This window comes from Callospermophilus lateralis, chromosome X, assembly GCF_048772815.1.
Source record: "Callospermophilus lateralis isolate mCalLat2 chromosome X, mCalLat2.hap1, whole genome shotgun sequence".
Lineage (NCBI taxonomy): Eukaryota > Metazoa > Chordata > Mammalia > Rodentia > Sciuridae > Callospermophilus > Callospermophilus lateralis.
The window spans coordinates 36,016,815-36,038,615 of NC_135325.1; positions in this window are offsets into that span (position 1 = coordinate 36,016,815).

Consider the following 21,801-nt stretch of genomic DNA (forward strand, 5'->3'; position numbering starts at 1 on the left):
CTGTGGATGAAGAATCTGAAGCAACCAGACAGGTCTTGAATAAGGAAAGCCTAACCTAACGCAGTGGCTATAAATTATATCTGGGTAACTCCCTATTGTATATTTATAGCTCTGATATTCTCCTGAACTTAGACATCCAAGTGGAAATATCAAGTAGGCAGTTGGATATATAATAAACATCAAATACATAGCATGTCCAAAGAAGAACTCTGGTGATGTTATCCAACAGACCGATTTTTTGCAAATCTTTCCTTTCACAATGAAGGATGCCAAGATAAATGCCTCAATCACTGCAGACCTTTTTTTTTCCTTTTCTTTCTTTTTTTGTGTAAGTGTGTGTGTGTGTGTGTTTGTGGTGCTGTGGATTGAACCCAGGGCCTTGTGCATGGGAGGCAAGCACTCTACAAACTGAGCTATATCCTTAGCCCAATCACCACTGCTCTTATTGAGGAACTGTAAGGGTCCGGCGAAGCGTCGGAGAAAGAGACCACCAAGAGACTGCTCATGCAATTGCAGAAGGGGATTTATTGGGGATCTATTCCAACGCGCTGGGGCTCCCAGCCCACTGAAGAAGGGAGAGCAGCCAAGAGCCCCGGGCAGGGCTTGAGCAGTGTTTAAGTACACTTTCTGGGGAGGGCGGGGGCTCTGCATACATCACAGTCTCCTTTAACAAATCATCATACACCATGGGAAAATTGAACAACAACTCTAATACATGATTAGCACATTCATTGGCAGGAACAGATTGGGCAGGGGTGATTGGTCACTCCTAAGCGGGGTACACATTCAAACTGATTGGTTTTGGGGCCTGAATGCCTACGTGACAAGCTACCCAGGGTCCCAGGTTATTAAACAACCAGAGAGTCAGTGGGAATATTTACTGGGCAGTTTGGGTATTGTCCTAACAGCTACAGGAATTTCAGGTTTTGGGGGTAGCAGAGGAACTTAACAATACCTGGTCCTTTACTTTTTAACTCAGGCCTTGCAGCTTAGAAACTTTACAATGCCCGGTCTTTTACACTTTAACTTCAATTTCTTTTACCCTTACAGAACCTTGAATAAATATTCTTCCAATTGTTTCAAGCTTCTTGTTAATTTCAAGAGTTTGGAAAAACTTGTTTTTCATAATTTGGAATATTTTCACTGCTTTGGTAAAAAAGCAGATTTATGGAGATTCTTTTTTTTTATTTATGAATTCACATTTATTCAAGACCCAAAGTTATGTTGATTGAATTTATGAGCAAAAATATAAATGTGTAATGGTATTAGAGTAGTCCAAAGACCAGAGCTAATAGCGTGCACACACACACACACACACACCTCCCACAATGAAGACTTGGCTCAAGCAATCATGTAGACTGAATAGTCCCAAATGTGAAGTTAAAAAGCTGGGGATAACTTAGGTTACATATTTGAGGCCTTCAAAACAATGTGAACATGTACTTCCATTTGGAGTTTAAAGGCCTGGGAGCAAGAAGAGAATGGTGAGTTCCAATTCAAAGACCAGCAGGTTCCAGATGCAAGAAAATCCAATGCTTTAGTCCAAGTTCGAATGCCAGAGGAGTCCACTGTTGAAGTTAAAGCAATCAAGCTAGAGGTGTTTTCTCTTATTCAGCATTTTTGTTCTATATAGTTTCTTAACTGATCAGATGAAGCCCACCACATTAGGAAAGGCAATCTGTTTTACTCAATCTGTTGATTCAGATGCTGATCTTACCCAGAAATGCCCTTGCAGATATACCTAGAATAATGTGTAGACAAATGCATGGCAACCTACAGCCCAATTCAGCTGACACATAAAATTAATCATCAAAATAATCTGATGGTTTTATTAAAAATTTTGACAAGGATATTTTCACTATAATTCTGCATATATAATACTGATATATGTGTACTTGCTGATTTGTTGAAGAAAATTATTCAGTTAAATATATGTATCTTAAATGTCCACTCACTGTACACAAGTATAAAACCACTGAGTAAAGAAAAAGAATAATTCCATCATTCCAAAGTGTTCACTCAGGCTTCTCGTGTAGTTTCTGGTTTTTTTTTTTTTATTGGTTGTTCAAAATATTACAAAGCTCTTGACATCTCGTATTACATATATTAGATTCAAGTGGATTATGAACTCCCATTTTTACCCCAAATACAGATTGCAGAATCACATCGGTTACACATCCACATTTTTACATAATGCCCTATTAGTATCTGTTGTATTCTGCTACCTTTCCTATCCTCTACTATCCCCCCTCCCCTCTATGGAGATTCTTACTACATCATTACAGAAGTTCTTTTAGGTATATGTTCTTTAGCTATTCTTAGCACAAGAAATATAGAGAAATGAAATTATCACATTGTTATCTGTCTGGAACCAAAATCTTTTTAAAGTTTTGTTATCCTATTAATGTTGGGATTCAATTTTCTAAAAGGTCATTCAGAAAAATTTCACATATTTTTATGAATCATATTTTTCTGAAGGTTTCTATTCTTTTGCTGTTGTTGTTTGTTTCTATTCTTATAATATCTTTCCCTTTGGTGCCAGGGTAATGTGATTTTATAAAATTAGTTGGAAAGGTATTCCCTCCTCTGTTATCTGAAAACTACTGTGCAGAATTGATATGTATTTATTCTTTATATTGGAGCGAATTTGGCTGAGACTTTTGTTTTCAGATTCTTAATAATGTATTCAATTTTTAAACATAGACTCTTCTGTTTACATATTTGGCCTTTGGGGAGTTTATATAGTTTGCTATTTTTGAGGAATTGGCAAATTCCATTTAAGTTGTCAACTTCATGTGTGCATATCTCTGCATAGTATTCCATTATTATTCTTCCAATATCAGTTAGATCTACATTAATGTGCCCTTTTTCATTCTGGATGCTGATAATTTGTGTTTTCTTTTTAATTCTTGCTAGAGGTTTGATAATTTTATTAATCTTTTCAGGGAGTCTGCTCTTGTTGAATTGATTCTTTTCCTGTTTTATATTTTATTAATTTCTGTTCTTATCATTGTTGTTATCCATAGCATTTGCTTTGGGTTTATTTATTCCCTGTTATTTAATGGGGGGCTTAGGTTACTATTTTCAGGTTTTCCTTTTTTTTTTTTTGTAGTATAAGGATTTAATGCTACAGGTTTCCTTCTAAGTACTGATCTTTTTTAAAAAGATTTTTAAGAAATATTTATTTTTTAGTTGTAGTTGGACACAATATCTTTATTTTATTTATTTTTATGTGATGCTGAGGATCGAACCCAGAGCCTCAGATGTGTTAGACATGCATTCTACCACCGAGCCACAACCCCAGCCCTCTAAATGCTATTCTTGCTGCGTTACACATACTTTATATATTGTACTTTTATTTTTATTCAATGCATAATATTTTATTATTTTAATTGAAATCTCCCTTTGACCCTTATAATGTGTCATTGAATTTCCACATGCTTAGGGATGATTTTCCTGTTGTCTTTTTATCATTGATTTTCAGTTTAATTATGTTATGACCTAAGAGCATGCTTCATATATTTCAATTGTATTACATTCATTAAATTCAGACTTATTGCCTAGAATATGGTATATCTTGGTAAGTGCAGCATGTACACCTGAACAATTTTATTATTGTTGTCAAGTGAAGAGTTCCACAAATGTTTGATGCACTACTGACTTCTGTAACTTTGGTGATCTTCTTTCTATCGTATCCATTACTAAGAGGGCATGTTGAAGTTTCCAAGAATAACTGTAGATTTGTCGATTTCCCTTTTTAGTTGGGTTAGACTTTCTTCATGTCTTATTCCATTGTTAATGGCATCCACCTTGAGTTTGTCACGTCTTCTCAGTGAAAAGCCTTTCCATCACTAAGCAGTATACCTCTTTACTCCTTTAATTTTATTCATTTTCCAGTCTACTTTGACATTGAAAATTCATTCCAGCTTTCTCAAAATTTCCCATACTGTATCTTTTATCTATTATTTTTTACTTAACTGTATTAGTAGTAAGTATCTTGTACATGGCATACAATGCAGTCGTTTAAAGAAAACAATCTGACAGTCTTTGTTTTTAATGGAAAAGCTGAGTAAAACCTGGTGAGAGAGCATTGTGCATTTCCACTTACACTTGTCTAATCCCTAATTCGATGCTCAATGACAATCTGAAAGTTGTTAGTCCACATTACTTTTGTGATTTTCTGATGCCCGAAGGAGCAAACTGGACTTGTCAATGAATTGTGCTTTTCTGTTTTTGTACCTGTGGCCCACTTCATGCTTTGAATGTACCCCTGCTGCTGTGCCACTCCAACTGATTTTTAAAATGGACATGTTTCTTTCTCTCCCTGCTCCTCCCTAATCTCTCCCCCTAAGGTAACAGGATTACCTTTCTTCCACATTTTAGGCAGAGTTATCTGTCCCCATGTAAACACCCACCATAGGAATGAAGCAATCCAGACTTTGGGGATGGTACAGAAGATCTCAGAAATGACTATCTCCCATATTAACCAGTGGATTACAACCCCAACGGAGAACATGTGGAATGTAGCCTTTGAGTGACCTCTTTAGAAGCCCCCTGTTCCTGCTGATGGGCAGAATCACAGCCTTTGGGACAGGAGTCCCATGTTTCTTCTTTGCTAGCAAAGCAAAAAAACCTTCCTTTTCTGTTTTCTCAATACCATGGGCTCATTATTGGATTGGTATGGGGTCAAGGACCAAGCTTTTGGTAACATTTAGACCTGTTGGAATGTTCTCTGAAGGAGTAACAGAAAGGGTTGGCCTTTATTTCACTTATCTAGAACTCTCCTCATTAGGAAACAGCACACCAAAGGCATTTGTTGAAAACATTTAAAAGTGAATGAAGTGACTGCTTGTTGTCACCTAGAGAAAAAAAATCAACTGGGGCAAATAATAAACAGACCAAAAATCCTGTGAGGATGGAACCACCATTTGACCCGGCTATCCCTCTCCTCCATCTATACCCAAAGGACTTAAAAACATCATACTACAGGGACACAGCCACATTAATGTTTATAGCAGCACAATTCACAATAGCTAAACTTTCGAACCAACCTAGATGCCTTTTAATAGATGAATGGATTGAAAAAATGTGGCATGTATATACAATGGAATTTTACTCAGCAATAAAGGAGGATAAAATCATGGCATTTGCAGGTAAATGGATGGAATTAGAGAAGATAATGCTAAGTGAAGTTAGCTAATGCCAAAAAACCAAATGCTGAATGGTATATATATATAGAGAGGCTGATTCATAGTGGGATAGGGAGAGGGAGCATGGGAGGAATAGATGAACTCTAGATTGGGCAGAGGGGTGGAATGGGAAGGGAGGGGGCATGAAGTAATTAATGATGGTGGAATGTGATGATCAATATTAGAAGTACAGGTATGAATTGGTGTGAATATACTATGTACACAACCAGAGATATGAAAAATTTTGCTCTATATATGTAATAAGAATTGTAATGCATTCTGCTGTCATATATAAATAATAAATAAATGCATACATACAAACAACAACAACAAATCCTGTGAGGAAAGTCTGCAGGAGGGGAATACTTGAAAATGGAATACTGTGAAAAGTTTCCACATATTAGAATTTAGAAGGGGTGTGCTTTCCCAGAGCTCACTGCATGCTCAGGAAAAAAATCAAACCTAAGAAGGTACTGAGCTTTCACCTCTGGATGGCCTTCAAGTTCGGTGCAAGCAGGAGGTAAGGTGAGGTGAGGATTGGAGAGTTCCTGGGAGAGGGTTGGAAGCATGTTCCGCTACCCTCAGTGTCTGACTTCAAGATGGGGAAAATTGTTTCTGGCTCCAGGAATTTAAAACAGCACACTACAGCTGTTAAATCATTAGCTCACCGATAAGTCCACTTTGGTGATCACTCATGATGAAGACTACAGTATTTACAAGGAGTTTAGAGAAGTCACTAAACAACTAGAACCTTTACACCAACAGCAACAAGCCCATGTCAGGGGAGGAGAACCCCAGCAAAAGTAGCTCCATGGGTACTATGTTCTTATTTCTCCATATGGCTTCAAGCTACCGTCTAGTGTCCTTCAGGATTTCCAGAGTTAATATATAACAATGTTAAAAAAGGTCCATTTCTTACTAAAAAATTGCAAATCATGAAATGAAACAAGAAAGGATGAACTATTCACAGTGAAAAAGAAAAATAGAAACTGTCCAAAAGGAGGCTTAGAGGGGACTGGGGATGTGGCTCAAGCCTGGCATGCATGCGGCCCGGTTTCGATCCTCAGCACCACATACAAAGATGTTGTGTCCGCCAAAAACTAAAAAATAAATATTAAAATTCTCTCTCTCTCTCTCTCTCTCTCTCTCTCTCTCTCTCTCTCTCTCTCTTTCTCTCTTTAAAAAAATAAAGTACCAGCAGAGTATCTTGATGGCTCTTAAATTAATAGGAAAATTTTTTAAAAAAGGAGGCTCATATATTATACTTAACAGATGTATTAAGTAAGATGTCTTAAATAAACTCAAAGAGTTAAAGAAACCAGGAGAATAATGTCTCCCCAAACAGAGAATCTCAATACAGGTATAGATATTCTATTAAAATATGAGAAATTCTTAGCCAGCCATAGTTGTGAATGCCTGTCATACCAGCAACTCGGGAGGCTGAGGCAGGAGGATCACAAGTTTAAAGCCAGTCTCAGCAACTTAGTGAGGCCCTGTCTCTAAATAAAATATTTTAAAAAGGCTGGGGATGTGGCTCTGTGGTTAAGTGCCCCTGGGTTCAATCCCCAGTACAAAAAAAAAAAAAGGAGAGAAATTTGGAAAAGAAAAGTATAGGAATAGAAATGACATATAAAAGATAAATTCGGGACAAGAAAATCTAACAAGTATAAAATGAAAAACTCATTAGAAGAGTTCAACAGCTGATGTAAACATTCAGAAGAAAGAATCAGTGAATGTAAAGGTGCGTCATTTGAAATTATCCACTCTGCATTGCAGAGAGAAAAAAATTGAAGAAAAATGAACAGTGTTGAAGGAAACTGAAAGACGACATAAAGCTTGCCAACATATTATGGTCAATGAGAGGAACAGAGGAGAGGAGGGAGACAGAGGATAGAAGAATATTTGAAGGAAGTACCTGAAATTTTCCCAAATTTAATAAAACATATATATACAGCCAAGAAAGTTAATGAGCTCCAAGTGCAAGAAACTGAAGGAGATGCATGCCACAAGCCATTGAACTAAAATTATTAAAATCCATGACAAAGAATCTTGAAAGAAGCCAAGAGAGAAGTGACCATGACATACAAATTATCAGGTGGATTCTTTTTACTGAAGACAGAGGAAAGCCATGGGATGACACCCTAACATATTGGGGGAAAGAAAAAAAGAAAAGCCTGTCAACCAAGAATTCTACAACCATGAAAAACATGGTTCAAAAATGAGCAAATTAAGACATTCCAAGATTTTAAAAAGTTAAATTTGTCACTAGTACACTTTCCCTATATGAAATGGTAATGGGAATCCTTCTGGTTGAATTGAAAATACACTAGACAGTAACTTGAAGCCATATGAAAAAATAAAGACCATCAGTAAAGGTAGCTTCATGGGTATTACAGTGTTGTAGGAACAGACGAGGTCAGACACCAAAGAATTAGCAGAAAGCAGATTTATTTGGCTGCAGCCAGGTTCAGAGAAAAAGCTTTTGCTGTAATCAATCAATCCCCCTGAACCCCAAGTTCAGGAAGTTTCAGAACTTTACACCCACTGTGTAGGAGGAGGGGCTCAGAAGTGCACAATCTGCAGAAATTCACATAAAAGCAGCTTTTTCTCTCACTGTTCTGGGCAAGTTAACCCTTCAAAGACAGTACCTGAGAAGGGGGAGCTTCTTCTCTCCTTTTTTCCCTCCCCCTGCCAGCTGTTACCATGGAGCCCAATGAGTAAATTATCTTTGAAATGCAAACATCTCTGTGAAGCTCCTGCCTAAGGCCTCAGGCCTTGATAAAGACCTGCAAACACACTTCCCACTTGAAAACTTTTACAAACTACTATATATCCTTACAATACTAGATAGTCCATAATTGTTGTGAAAAACTATTAAATGGGGTGTTCAGCACCTGGAGTGCATCAACATGGCCAAGTAAGATAGAGCAACAGGAAATAGAAGCTTAACTACATTGAACTCTTTTGTAGAGATTTTTTTTTTTAATAAGTAGAACATAATAACTATTTTCTGTCTGTTGACAAACTAGCAATTAATATATAGAAGTAGAAAACACAATTAAGGTAGTTCTAACTTACATATTTACATCAATCTATGGTGCACCAAATCCCAAGATGATACCTACCAGACAAAACATCTTAAAAAATGGAACATTTACAAAACCGGAATTTGATTAGGCCAAAAGAAGGATTCCAAACACTTTCAAAGTTATTGACAGCATTCTCTCAGAATCTAACAAAATAGCATTAAAAATTAATTACAAAAGTGGAAAAAAATCCTGCCATCTGTAAAGTAAAACCTCTTTTTATTTTTATTTTTTAATTGTGAGGATGTGGGGGGAAACGCACATGCATGCACTGCTGGTGGGACTGTGAATTGGTACAAACAATCTGAAAAGCAGTATGGAGATTCCTTGGAAAACTTGGAATGGAACCACCATTTGACCCAGCCATCCAACTCCTTGGTCTATACCCAAAAGACTTAAAATCAGCATACTACAGGGATACAGCCACATCAATGTTTATAGCAGCACAATTCACAATAGCTAAACTGTGGATCCAACCTAGATGCCCCTCAATAGAAGAATGGATAAAGAAACTGTGGTCTATATACACAATGGAATATTACTCAGCATTAAAAGAGAATAAAATCATGGCATTTGCAGGTGAATGGGTGGAGTTGGAGAATATCAAGTTAAATAAAGTGAGCCAATCTCCAAAAACCAAAGGCCAAATGTTCTCTCTGATAAGTGGATACTGATCCATAATGGAGGAGGCATGGGAAAAATGGAGGAACTTTGATTGGGCAAAGGGGAGGGAGGGGAGGGAAGGGAGGAGGGGGGCAGGAAACATCGCAGAATGAGATGGATATCATTACCCTAGGTACTTGTATGACTGCACATATGGTCTGACGCTATATCAGGAACAACCAGAGAAATGAAAAGTTTTGTTGCAATTGTGTATAATAAATCAAAATGCATTATGCTGTCATAAATACCTAATTAGAATAAATAAGAAAAATTTTTTAAATGTAGAAATTCTTTTGCTGATAGTCCTAAGATCAATTATTGTGAAGATTTGTTGAGAAGCTTAATTAAGATTTTCTGTGTAGGAGGGGGTGCCACTACAATAGGTTGAATTGTGTCCACCCAAAAGTTATTTTGCAGTCTTAATTCCTAGTGATACTGATGTTGAGAAACAAGGCTGAGTCCCATTGCCTGGTGCCAAAGATTGAATACCCAAGAAACACAGAGGCAAGTGTAGAAAGCAAGCTTTATTTAAAGGATAGAACAGAGATAGATTTCTCCAAAGAGTAAGGCCCCCAGAGCTGGGTGTCTGAGGCAGTTGGGATGTCTTGCCTCTTTCATAGATTTTAGATTTCCTTTGTTCTCATGCCCCCTTCACCTCTTGTCTTGCCCAGGTGACCAGTGACCAAAAGTTAGTGATCCAAGGATGAGAAAAAGCCACCCAGGGGTACAGGCAGGAAGGGGGTGGCCCTGGGGGTATTAATTAACATCTCCTTGTTGGAAAGAACAATTCTCTGGAGGCAGGTAACCTTGGCAACAGGTGAGGAGCAGGGGAAGTGTTCTGAAGGTATTAGCATTTTATTTCCTTGCCTTTCAATCCAGCCCCCATCTTCCTGATCCATCCAGATTATTCATTACCGACACTATCTTTTTGCACCCCCCATCCCCCACAGCCTCAGTGGTATATAAAAATGTGACCTAATTTAGAAAGTGTCATTTCAGAAGAAATTGAGACAAGATCATACTGGTACTGGTTGGCCTTTAATAAAATAACTAATGTTATAGGAAGATGATATGAAAACACACAGGAAGAGTGATATGTGATAATGAAGGCATAAAATAGAGTAATTTGTGTGCAAACCAAGCAATGCTAAAGATTGCAGGCTATCACCAAAAGCTAGAAGAGAGGCATCAGTTTCCCCTTCAGGACCTGCAGAAGGAATCAACATAGTTGACACCTAGATTTCAGAGTTGCAGCCTCCAGAACTATTAGAGAATACATGTGTCTTGTTTTAAGCCACCAGTCTCTGTTAATTTGTTATGGCCACGCAGTTTGTGGTAATTTGTCACAGTAGACTATATTTAATGGGTAAATATAAAACTCAGTCTTATTACATTGTTGGTATGTAACTCCTCTTTTCCTATATTATTTTAATAGAATATATATAAAACAATAACTATAAATCTATTTTGATAGGAACACTGTGTAAATGATGTAATTTGTGACAGTAACAAAATAAAGGAATAGAGACAGAGTTGCATAGGAACAGAGAGCTTGTGTTGTAGTGAAAGTAAATTAGTAATAATTCAAACTGGATTTTTAAAAATTTAAGATGCTCATTGCAACCCCCAGGGTAGCTTAAAAATTTTTTAAAAAGCACATAAGATGAAATGCAAAGAGAATAAATCTGGTACTATATAAAAATAAATTAGAGGCAAAATACAATAATGGAGAAAATTTTAAAAATAGTATAAAAATACAGAACACAAATTGCAAATGATAGAAGTAAATATCTCCTTATAAATAATAACTTTAAATGTAAATTAATTGCATTCTTAAAGACAAAGATTGGCAGAATAGATAAAAAATATTCAATTTTATATTGTCTACAAGAGATGCACTTTATTTTTTGTGACATTTTTAGTTTTAGCAGATTTTTTAAAAGTTTTCATGTGTTCTTTTTAGTTATACATGACAGTAGAGTGTATTTTTAAAAATATTTTTTAATTGTAGGCTGACATAATACCTTTATTTTATTTATTTATTTTTATGTGGTGCTGAGAATTGAACCCAGTGCCTCACACATGCTAGGCAAGCGGTCTACTGTGGGGGGCTGTTGCGCTGAGTGACCAGCATTTTCCTTCTTTGATCGGTTGCGGCTCTGTGGGTCACTTTCAGTGATCTGGCCACATTCAAAGTAGCCTTAGACAGCTGCCCGGATCCTCCAAGTAGCAGAATGTGTCTTCATGTGTTGGTGCGCCTTCCTGCAGCCCTACTGACTGAGCTATGCTCACCTGTTCCTTTGTGATATTGCCCCTTTGCCCTGTTTGGGATAGAATGTTCCAAGGAAACACCCTTTGTATATCCCTTTCTCCTACTCTGCCTTGGGTGTGGCCTTCCTAGATGTCAGTCAACCTGCTGACAGCAGACATCAGGAAGCTAGACTCAGCCCCCTGAAACCTGGCCCCTTGCCTCATTTCAATGGCTTCTTAATAAAAGGGGTCAGCATGCCCTCACTGGCTCTCTCTTTCTGTGGACCCTTAAGGTCAGAGAAGCTGTCACAGGACCCCCAAAGAAAAATGTATCTCCCTCTCTTTGTATGGTTATTTAGTGCATTCCAGTTCCCCTGGAGTGACCCTGAGTGTTTTTTGTCTTGGGGAATGCAACAAATGGTGGCCCAGTGATTTCCAGGGTGTTTTTAAAGAAATTTAGTGGGTTTGGAATTCATTTTAAGAAGTTAAGCATGCTTAGGATTGAAGAGTATTGTGGGCTGAATTGTAGAAAGTAAGTGAATTAGACAGAAGGCAAATCTGTGACTAAACATTTTAATATTGGGGAATATTTTGTCTTTGGAAAGAAAAAATATTTTTATACTTCTAGAGACTCTGAATGAATGTAAGAGTTATTAAAATGATTAATGGGCTATGTTGTTGAGTCTTGAGTCCTCTCCCATGAAAAGAGTGCTTTGTGAACTTTTTTTGGGATTGTTTTGGTTAATCTTTATATTTTGAAATATCACGTAAAGATTTTTTTTTTTTTTTTTTTTAGGTTTTATGTACTAGAAGTCTGCGCTTGAAGAGTGAGAAAGAGGGAAGGAAAATTTTTTGATGAGAATTGATACAAGGATTTTTTGCCTGTAGAGAAGTGAATTTTATTTTTTCTATTGTTTTTGTGAATAGTCAGAAAGTTTGTACTGAACCTCTTTGCTACATTCTTGTCCTACTTGATCAGAATGGCTGTAACTCAGCAGCTGGGGACAAAGGACTTTAGCTGCTGCTCCCTATGGGGTCTGTAACTAGATCCTAGGCCAACAGTGCTTTTAACCCTTAAATGACCTGGCCTGGATGTCAAATGCAGATTCCCTAAGGATCTAATAGTAACACTGGCATCTGTTGCTAAAACTCACTTTTAAAGCACCCACGTCCTGCAAGGAAAAGTCCAAAATACAGGAGAATACAAGCTGCAAGCACAGGTCACAGAGAAAAGGCAAGCTGCTACCCGCCCAGGTGCAGGGGGGCAGGCGGGGGGAGGATACAGAAAAATCAAAGGAAATGCAACCACCTGGGGAAACTCAGAGAGCCTTTGCCCCAAACCTGGGCAGCAGGCTCCATGCTGTTTCCGTCACCATGGTAACCGCCCAATGCCTATCCGGAAGAGGGGGCTTCCTGGTCGCCCCCTCCCACATTTTCGCAGGCTTCCCATTGGTTCTTACATTGTCACTCAGACAGGATTTCTGGTCCCACCTTCCAACCGCTAACTTGTACTTCCTGTTCCAGACCTGCTACCGGGAGATACCCAGAACCAGCATTTTTAAGAATGCTCACTTGTAAATACTAATGAAAGATATCTTTTTAAGGCCAAATTAATTCCACAGGTTTCTATGTTACAGCCCTAAGTCTAAGTTATTTTTGAGTTAAATAACCTGACTTTTCTCTATGGTTGTGTTACTAAATAATGTTCTATTGATGACAGATATCAAACATGCTTCTTTATATTGTGCTTTGAATTTTGAAGGTTATGGGGATGCATTTGCTCACCTCAGGAACAAAAGCAGGCAATGTTTCTGTGATAAACAAAAAAATTCTTATTCTTGTTCCTGACTGTATAATTACAAAAAATAAATAAATGTATACATACAAGGATCTTATTTCAGGTACATCATGTGATGTCACACATAAGAGTGCACTCCTAGTTAAAAATAAATTGAGGGGCTGGGGATGTGGCCCAAGAGGTTGTGCGCTCGCCTGGCATGCGCGGGGCGCTGGGTTTGATCCTCAGCACCATGTAAAAATAAAATAAAGATGTTGTGTCCACCGAAAACTAAAAAATAAATATTAAAAAACTTCCCTCCCTCTCTCTCTTTCTTTAATAAATAAATAAATAAATTGAAATGTATCCAAATATCTTAAGAACCACCTGGTTACATAAAGTTGCTACAATCATAAATTATGCCCTTATTCTTAATATATATATATTTTCTAGCTATTTAGATAACCCATAGTTGTTAATCCATAAAATAACTGGCATATGTGTCTAATTGTTTAGTTATTATATATTTGTCTAATTGTTTTTCTTCAACAGAAAACCCATAATTTATACATTTTATACATGCATTTATCTGATGCTCTGCCTTTTAGTTACAGATATTTAAGATAAATGTATTTTACTATAAGTTTGCTTTCAAGAGAGAATACAGCCTTCAAGTAATCTCTAATTCTCAAAGTTATTGTACAAACTATTATAAGATGATAAACAAATATAATTCTGTCTACAGAAATATCCAAGGGCTTTAACTGTATTTTCATTGATATTTCTTCTTATCAAAGTACAAAAATTTGTTTAGATTCTAAGGTTTTTAGAAATTGTTCCAAAGTATAACTAGGAAAAATTCTAAAAGGAAAAGATACTTCAACAGAAGGGAAGCACGCATTGGAGGTTCTAAGAAGAAGAAGGAAATCATTTTTAGCTAAAACAAGGTCATTATATTCTAGATTTTAATGATAAAAATATTTTCCTAAATAGAAAAATCTTTATACCATTATCTAAACAGATGATATAGAAAGTTAAAACAATTTAAAAAGATTTCTATGTGCTGGACTGACTATAAAAATTTTAACTGATTAATTCAAGGATATTTCAAGCTATTTTCCAGATTTTTTTTTAAAGAGAGAGTGATAGAGAGAGAATTTTTTAATATTTATTTTTTAGTTTTCGGCAGACACAACATCTTTGTTTGTATGTGGTGCTGAGGATCGAACCTGGGCCACACGCATGCCAGGTGAGCGCGCTACTGCTTGAGCCACAACCCCAGCCCCATTTTCCAAATTTTACTGTGCTAATGTGAGCTAAAATTTTGTCCATATTTTGACATGATAAAGACCTATTAAAATTTTAAGTTTATTTCCTTTAAGGAAGGTATTTATTGCCTAATGATTCTTACTGTTTAAAACAAGGATTGATTTTGGTGAATAAATTCACATCCTCGATTAAACACGAAATATATTAAACTGCTGACTTAGATCCCAATTTTGACAATTCTCCTTGGAGACTAAATTTGATTAATTCAGACATTGTTGATTCTTACATATTTGTTTGTTGGATAATTATGAGATTTGAGAGAACATTTTATTAGGACTGAGGTTCTCCAAATTAAAGTCATATGTTAATTTTGAACAATAAAGTTTACAAACTTTGGAAATTCATTGATATTACATAAGTTTTCTGACTGGATCTATTATCCATAAAAGTATGGTAAGATTTACATATTATTCCCTATACTGGGAAGTTACCTTAATCATATTTTCTAAAAGACAATTAAGAGAAATCTAATTAATAAATAATATTCTAAAATATAGAAATATTTTGAGACCTCTCAAAAACAGATTGAGGGTTCTTTCTAAATTGTTAGGATGGATCAACTAGTCTATACTGAAAAATTACAATAATCAATAAAAAGTAAATCTAATCATTTAATACTTGTACTATTATCTATAACTTAAACTGATGATATTGTGGTTTATGCCAAATCTCTACTGTATTTTATTAAATAAAGAAAGGGGGGAAAATAGAACCCCAGAGACACACACTAGATCTTACAAAGTATTTCAATTTTTTTCTCTAATTGTAATATTGAGAGTCTTATTGATACTGTACATGATTCAGTAAATTAAATCAGATTTCAAAGGAGAGTTTAAACCAGTCATCATGAAAATGATTGAGAAACCTGGCAAAGGAAGGTAAAATTTCCAGCTACAGAGTTTACAATTATGTAGCTTCAGGAGCTTGTCAGGTAAGCAAAAATTATAAAAAGACTTGTATGGACTCATTTCCTAGGTCCACCTTTAATGTGCCTTGCTATGTGGACTGGAAAGTTCACCCATAAAACCAGACTTATTGTACTGACTATAATTATCAGTTGTATGTTGATCCTGTGTTAAACAGGCTGTCTAGGAGTATCTCTTGAGAAAAAGACAGCATATGAGAAACCTAAACCAGCCAATTATGCTTGTCTTTAGTAATTAAGACTATATATGGACAATTGTCAGAAAGATTATTAAAATAGATTTTCCAAGAGTATTTACATTACTGACAGACCTAATAGACTCCTTAAATATGGAAATTAAGAGAAAGGATAATAAATATCCTGTAGCCTGTAAGAATACAATTTTTTGAATCACTGGTTATTTCCAGCTAATATTTCAGAGTAATAATATACTGAAGTTAACATTCAGACTTTGAAACAGGTGCATGTCAATTAACCAAACCTAGGCAAGCTGCTGGTCTCATGATCCTTAAAGTGACTACTTTAAATATTATTCCTTGCTTCTTCAATTACAGCCTTTATGGCTATATATTAAAACTTACAACATATGGATTTTCTTAATGTTTGACTTAAATTACTTCCAAGATCCTTCATAGTCAGATCAGTGATGATGGAAGGATGAGAACTAAGTATTAATGCTCTAGAAGACAATGTAATAAATAATGTGAATGAGCCCTCTGCTCTGTGGTTTATGGAGAGGCCTAAATGCCATGCCAATGAAAATGTCTATGTTTCTATGGCCAAATGCACTGCTTCCCAATAAAATTGGGAAAAGATTAAGAAGCTTCTGATGAGTGTTTGGCAGAGTAATAATAATTAACTGGATCTTCCAAGTTGATTGTGTTATTGAAATGATATGGTTTCTACTAATTTCTTTTGTGTTTCAATAGCAGATCATGATGACCTTGGACCAAGAATCCAGTGACTGAAAGAAATAATTCCCCAGTTGCTTTTTCTATATTAAGAAAGGGGGAATATGTGGGGGGCCATCATGCTGGGTGACCAGCATTTTTCCTTCCCTGATAGGTTGAGGCTCTGTCAATCACTTCCAGTGATCTGGCTACATTCAAAGTGGCCCTAGACAGCTGCCCCAATCCTCAAAGTAACAGAATGTGTCTTCATGTGTTGGCGTGCCTTCCTGCAGCCCCATGGATAGAGCTACACTCACCTGTTCCTTTGTGATAGTACCCCTTTGCCCTGCTTGGGATAGAATGTTCCATGGAAACACCCCTTGTGTGTCCTCTTCTCTTGTTCTGCCTTTGGGTGTGGCCTTCCTAGATGTCACTCAATCTTCTGACAGTACACATCATGAAGCTAGACTCAGCCCCTTGAAACCTGACCCCTTGCCTCATTTGAATGGCTTTTCCTCAATAAAAGGGGTCAGCATGCACTGGCTCTCTGTCTTTCTGTGGACCCTTAAGGTCAGAGGAGTTGTCACAGGACCCCCAAAGAAAAAGGTACCTCTGTCTCTTGTGTGATTATTTCACTCAGCCCAGTTCCCCTGGAGTGACCCTGAGTGTTTTTGTCATGGAGAATGTGACACTCTACCACTGAGCCACAACCCCAGCCCAGTAGAATGTATTTTGACATAGCATACATACATTGAGTATAACTTTCAATATAAAGCTAAATATAGGTTGGAGTTAAAGGACTGAAATATGCAGATAGTAATCAAAATATAACTAGTATGGCTACAATAATATCAGATAAAACAGGCTTTGAGTCAAGAATTGCTAAAAGAGAAGGAGGTTATTGATAAAAGAGTCAATCCACCAAGAAGATATACTCAGTTAAGAACAGACAGTTGATGCTATGCTTTTTATTAAGCAAAGAACAACCAGAAAGAAATAAGAAATATTTCTTAATATTTCTTAATGAATAAGAAAATAGAATAAATAATAGAGCATTTCAACACTATAGCCCAGCAAGACCAACAAACATATACAGAAAATTCCACCCAACAACAGCTAAATACTTATTCTTCTCAGACACAAAAGGCCACATATGATTTCATTTGTATAAAATGTCTCAAATGGGTGCATATGGTAAAAAAAAGATTAACAGTTTTCTCCTATTATACATACAACACTCTCAGTACTTCTCTTCGACACCAGGTGTTTGTTTGTTTGTTTTTTTTTTTTCCCATGCCAAGCAATTCTCCAGCGAACACCAACTGGTTGTCCTGTAATTCAATTAAATTCTGATACTATTTGGAGTCAAGAGTGAGATCTCATATATTAAAAGCTCAGTCCAACAAAACTTCCAGTTGCCAATATTATGTGTGGGATCTGGAACTTCTGATCAAATAGCTATTAAAATTGGGAGTTCTATTATTTGCTGGAATGGCTCACAGAAATCAGAGAAACACTTTACTTAGTAGTGGCAATTTATTACAAAGAATATTTTCTTTTATAATATTTTTATTTTTTATTGCTACTTTTTAGTTATGTATGACAGCAGAATCCATTTTTCTATAACTATACAGCATGGACTATATCTTATTCTAGTTAGAGTCCCATTCTTATGGATATGCATGGTGGGGGGGATTCACTGTGTTGTTTTCATAAATGTACCTGGGGAAAGTATGTGAGAATTAATTCCACTGTCTTTGCTTATCCTCCTCCCTTCCCTCCATTCCCCACTTTCTAATCTACTGCACATCTATTCTTCCCCTCACCCCCACTGCTTATTGTGGCTCAGCTTCCACCTACCAAAAAAACATTCAACCTTTGGGTTTTTTGGACTGGCTTATTTCACTTATCATGATGGTCTCCATAGCCATCCATTTGCTGGCAAAAGTCATAAAGCCATTGTTTTTTATGGCTGAGTAATATTCCATCATGTATATATACCACAGTTTCTTTGTCCATTCATCTGTTGAAGGCCCCTAGGTTGTTTCCATAACTTAGTTATTGTGAATTGGGCAGCTATAAACATTGAGGTGGCTACGTCACTATAGTCTGCAGATTTTAACTCCACAAAGGATATTTCAAAGAATACAAATGAGCACTATGAAGAGACACGTAGGACAAGGTCTAGAAGGATCTGGAGCACAAGAGCTTCTGTCCACTCATATGATCCTCTTGGCACGTGTATGAGTTTAGCAACCTGGAAACTCCTGAGCGCCATCCTTTTGGGTCTTTACAGAAGCTTCATTGTGTAAGCATGGTTGATTAAACCATTAGACATAGGTGACCAGCTCAACCTCCAGATCCTCTCTCCCTCTCTGGAGGTCACTTTGAAGACTCCGTAGATTTAGGGGCAGTGTGCCTGGAAATGGGGATGAAGACTAAATATATATTTCCTATTACGAATTGCAATAGCACAATAACTTCAGAGACAGAATGCAGATTACCGATTGCCAGGAGCTGGACTGGGGAAGAAGGGGAATGGTGAATGCCTTGTTATGGAGCCGCCTTTCAGGGTGATGAAATGCCCTGCAATGAAATAGTGGGGATGGTTGTACAATATCAGGGCTGTACTAAATATCAATGTATCATACACTATAAAATGGTTAAAGTAGCAAATTTCTGTTGTGTGCAGTTTATTGCAATAAGAAAAATACCATTGGGTTGTTTTGGCCCTTCAGGCTCCAACTGAATAACCTTGCCCTAGGAGTTTAAAAATTCACAGTCTGGCCAGAAGCAGTATTTTGCCACTGTGTGTGGAATGTGAAAACTATTATTACTACACTCACCCTGCCCTTTTAATGCTATAGTTGTCATAGATTATATCTACATTGAAATCTCATCAGACATTTTATATTTTTTGCTATCAGATAATACTTCTTTAAAATTCAAGAGGAGAGAAGTGGTCTATCATGTTTACCTAATTATTTACTATTTCCTCACTCTTCCATCATTCCCAAAGTTCCACATTTTGTTCAGGTACCATTAGCTTCCTGTCTGAAAAGGCAAACCCTTGAACTTCTTTTAAAGTATTATATGCTGGCTGTAAATGCCCTTATATTTACTTTTCTGGGAATGTCTTTATTTCACCTGTTTTTCATGAATATTATTTTCACTAGAAATAAATTTGGAATTGATATATTTTTTTCTTTTTTCATTTGAAAAATATTGTACCCCTTCTTTCTGACCCCCATGTTTCTGATGAGAAATCCAATGTCATTTGAATCATTTTCTCCATAAATGTAATGGTCTATTTTTTCTGTAGACATTTTCAAGATTTTTTTTTAACCTTAGTTTTTTAAATAATTTTATTAGAATGCTTCTTGGCATGAGTTCTATTACTGGGGGTTTGCTCATCTTTTTGTATGGTTACATTTTCTGTTTGTCAAACTTCGGAAATGTCTTCTTTGTTCAAATATTCTTTCCAGAGGCACACTCTCTGCCTTCCTAAGACTTAAATAAGGCCAATGTTTGACCATTTTTATTGATGCATAGATTCCTAAAACCATGTTGTATTTCAAGATTTCTCTTTGTTGTTTAGTAATTATAAGGTCTACTAATGTATCTTCTCATGTTTTTACCAGTGTGTAATGATACATAGTAGTGAGATTCATTGTGACATATTCATACATGCACATAACACAATTTGATCAACTTCATTCCCCAGTGTCTCCCCTTTTTCTCCCCTTTCCCTATTTACCTTTAAGTTCCCGGCCCTCTCCTCAGTCATATTCATTCTATTAAAGTGGCAACCCCTTACTCCACAGAAAAGTTTTAACTGGGCTTCTCCAGAAATCTTCGCCATGGCTGATTTTAGGACTGTCAGCAAAAGAGTCTCTGCAAAAGAGTCCAATGTAGATAAACTTCCCATTTTCATGTTGCCCTGTTTTACTTGGCCACTGGCCAGGAATATACCAACACTCCAGGTGCTGAACACCCCCTTACTAGTTTTTCACAAATGTATCCAGTATAGTAGTTTGTAGAAATGTGCAAACAAGGCCTCTGGCCTTGAGCTGGGCTTCACAGAGATGTCTACATTTTTAAGATAAGTTACCAACTGGGCTCCATGTTAACAACTGGCAGGGGGAGGAAAAATGGAGAAAGAAGCTCTCCCTACTCAGGTGATGTCCTTGAAGCGTTAACTTTCCCAAAAAACGGTGAAAGAAAAAGCTGCTTTCATGTGAACGTCTGAGCCCCTCCCCTTAAATGCTGGGTATAAAATTCTGAAACTCCCCGAACTTGGGATTCAGGGGACTAATTGATTACAGCAAAAGCTGTGCCCTCTGAACCTGGCTGCAGCCAAATAAAACTGCTTCCTGCTATCTTTGGTGCCTTGCCTCGTTTGTCCCTAAAACACTATTGCATCCATATGTGATGTTAACTATTCATAGGTAAAATGATTACATTATGAGAGCTGTAACTTCATCAGTGGATTAATTCATTTGACAGATTAAAAATTTGAATGGACTATGAGGTGGTAACTGTAGGCAAGTTGGGCATAGCTACAGGGAATAGTTCCCTGGGTGCATGACATGGGGGTGTCTATATCTTGCCCTGGCTTTCCTCCCTCCTCCTCCTCCTCATTCTCCTCCTCCTTCTTTCTATCTCTCTCTCTCTTCCTCTCCCTCTCCCTGTCTCTGTCTCTCTCTCTCTCCCCCTCTCCCTCTTCCTCTCCTTCTCCCCTCCATCTCACCCCTCTCTCTCTCTCTCTCTCTCTCTCTCTCCTTCCCCATTGCCAAGAGCTAAGCAGCTTTCTTCTGTCACCTTCTTCCAACATTAAGTTCGGCCACACTCAGGCCTAAAGCAATAGAGTGGAGGACCATGGGCTGAGACCCTGAAACAGCACCAAATTAATTTCTCCTCCTCTAATTGTTTTGGTCAGGTATTTTGGTCACAGTGATGAAAAGCTGACTAGCACAAGTGAAGTTTCCTGAAATTTCAGTTTTTGTAAACTTCATAAATTTCAGTTTTAATACTTACAACTTCCATATGTTTGCCAAGTTTATCATTTATTGTCATATAACAAATTACTAATACAATTAATTACTAATGCATTGATGACTTAACACTTGTGCTAGCTTTTTTTTTTTTTACAGTGACAAGTACCTGAGATAATCTGCTTGTAAGAGATAAGGCTTATTTGGCTCAGGGTTTCAGGGATTTCAGTTCATTATCAATTGGCCCTGTTGCTCTGGGCCTGTGGTAAGGAAGCAGATCATGGTGAGAGCATGTGATGGAGCAAAAGTGTTCACCTCATGGCCAAGAGCAAAAGAAAGGAAGAGGAAGGTGCTGGGGCCCCGTTATTCCCTTCGAGGGCATACCCCAGTGACTGGAGGACCTCCCACTAAACCCTACTTCTTGAAATTTCCACCACTTCTCAGAAGTGCCCTTTTGGGGGACAAATCTTTAACACATGGGCCTTTGAGGGACATTACAGATCCAAGATATAGCAGCACACATTCCTATCTCACATAGTTCATCAGTCAGAGATCTGATGCAACAGTTGGATCCATGACTTGGCTTCAAGTCTTAAGCCAGGGCTCTGTTTCCTTTGGAGGCCTAACTGGTGATAAATATGCTTCTGCATTCCCTTGGGTTGTTAGACTTTGTTCCTTTGTGTCTGTTAGTCTGACAA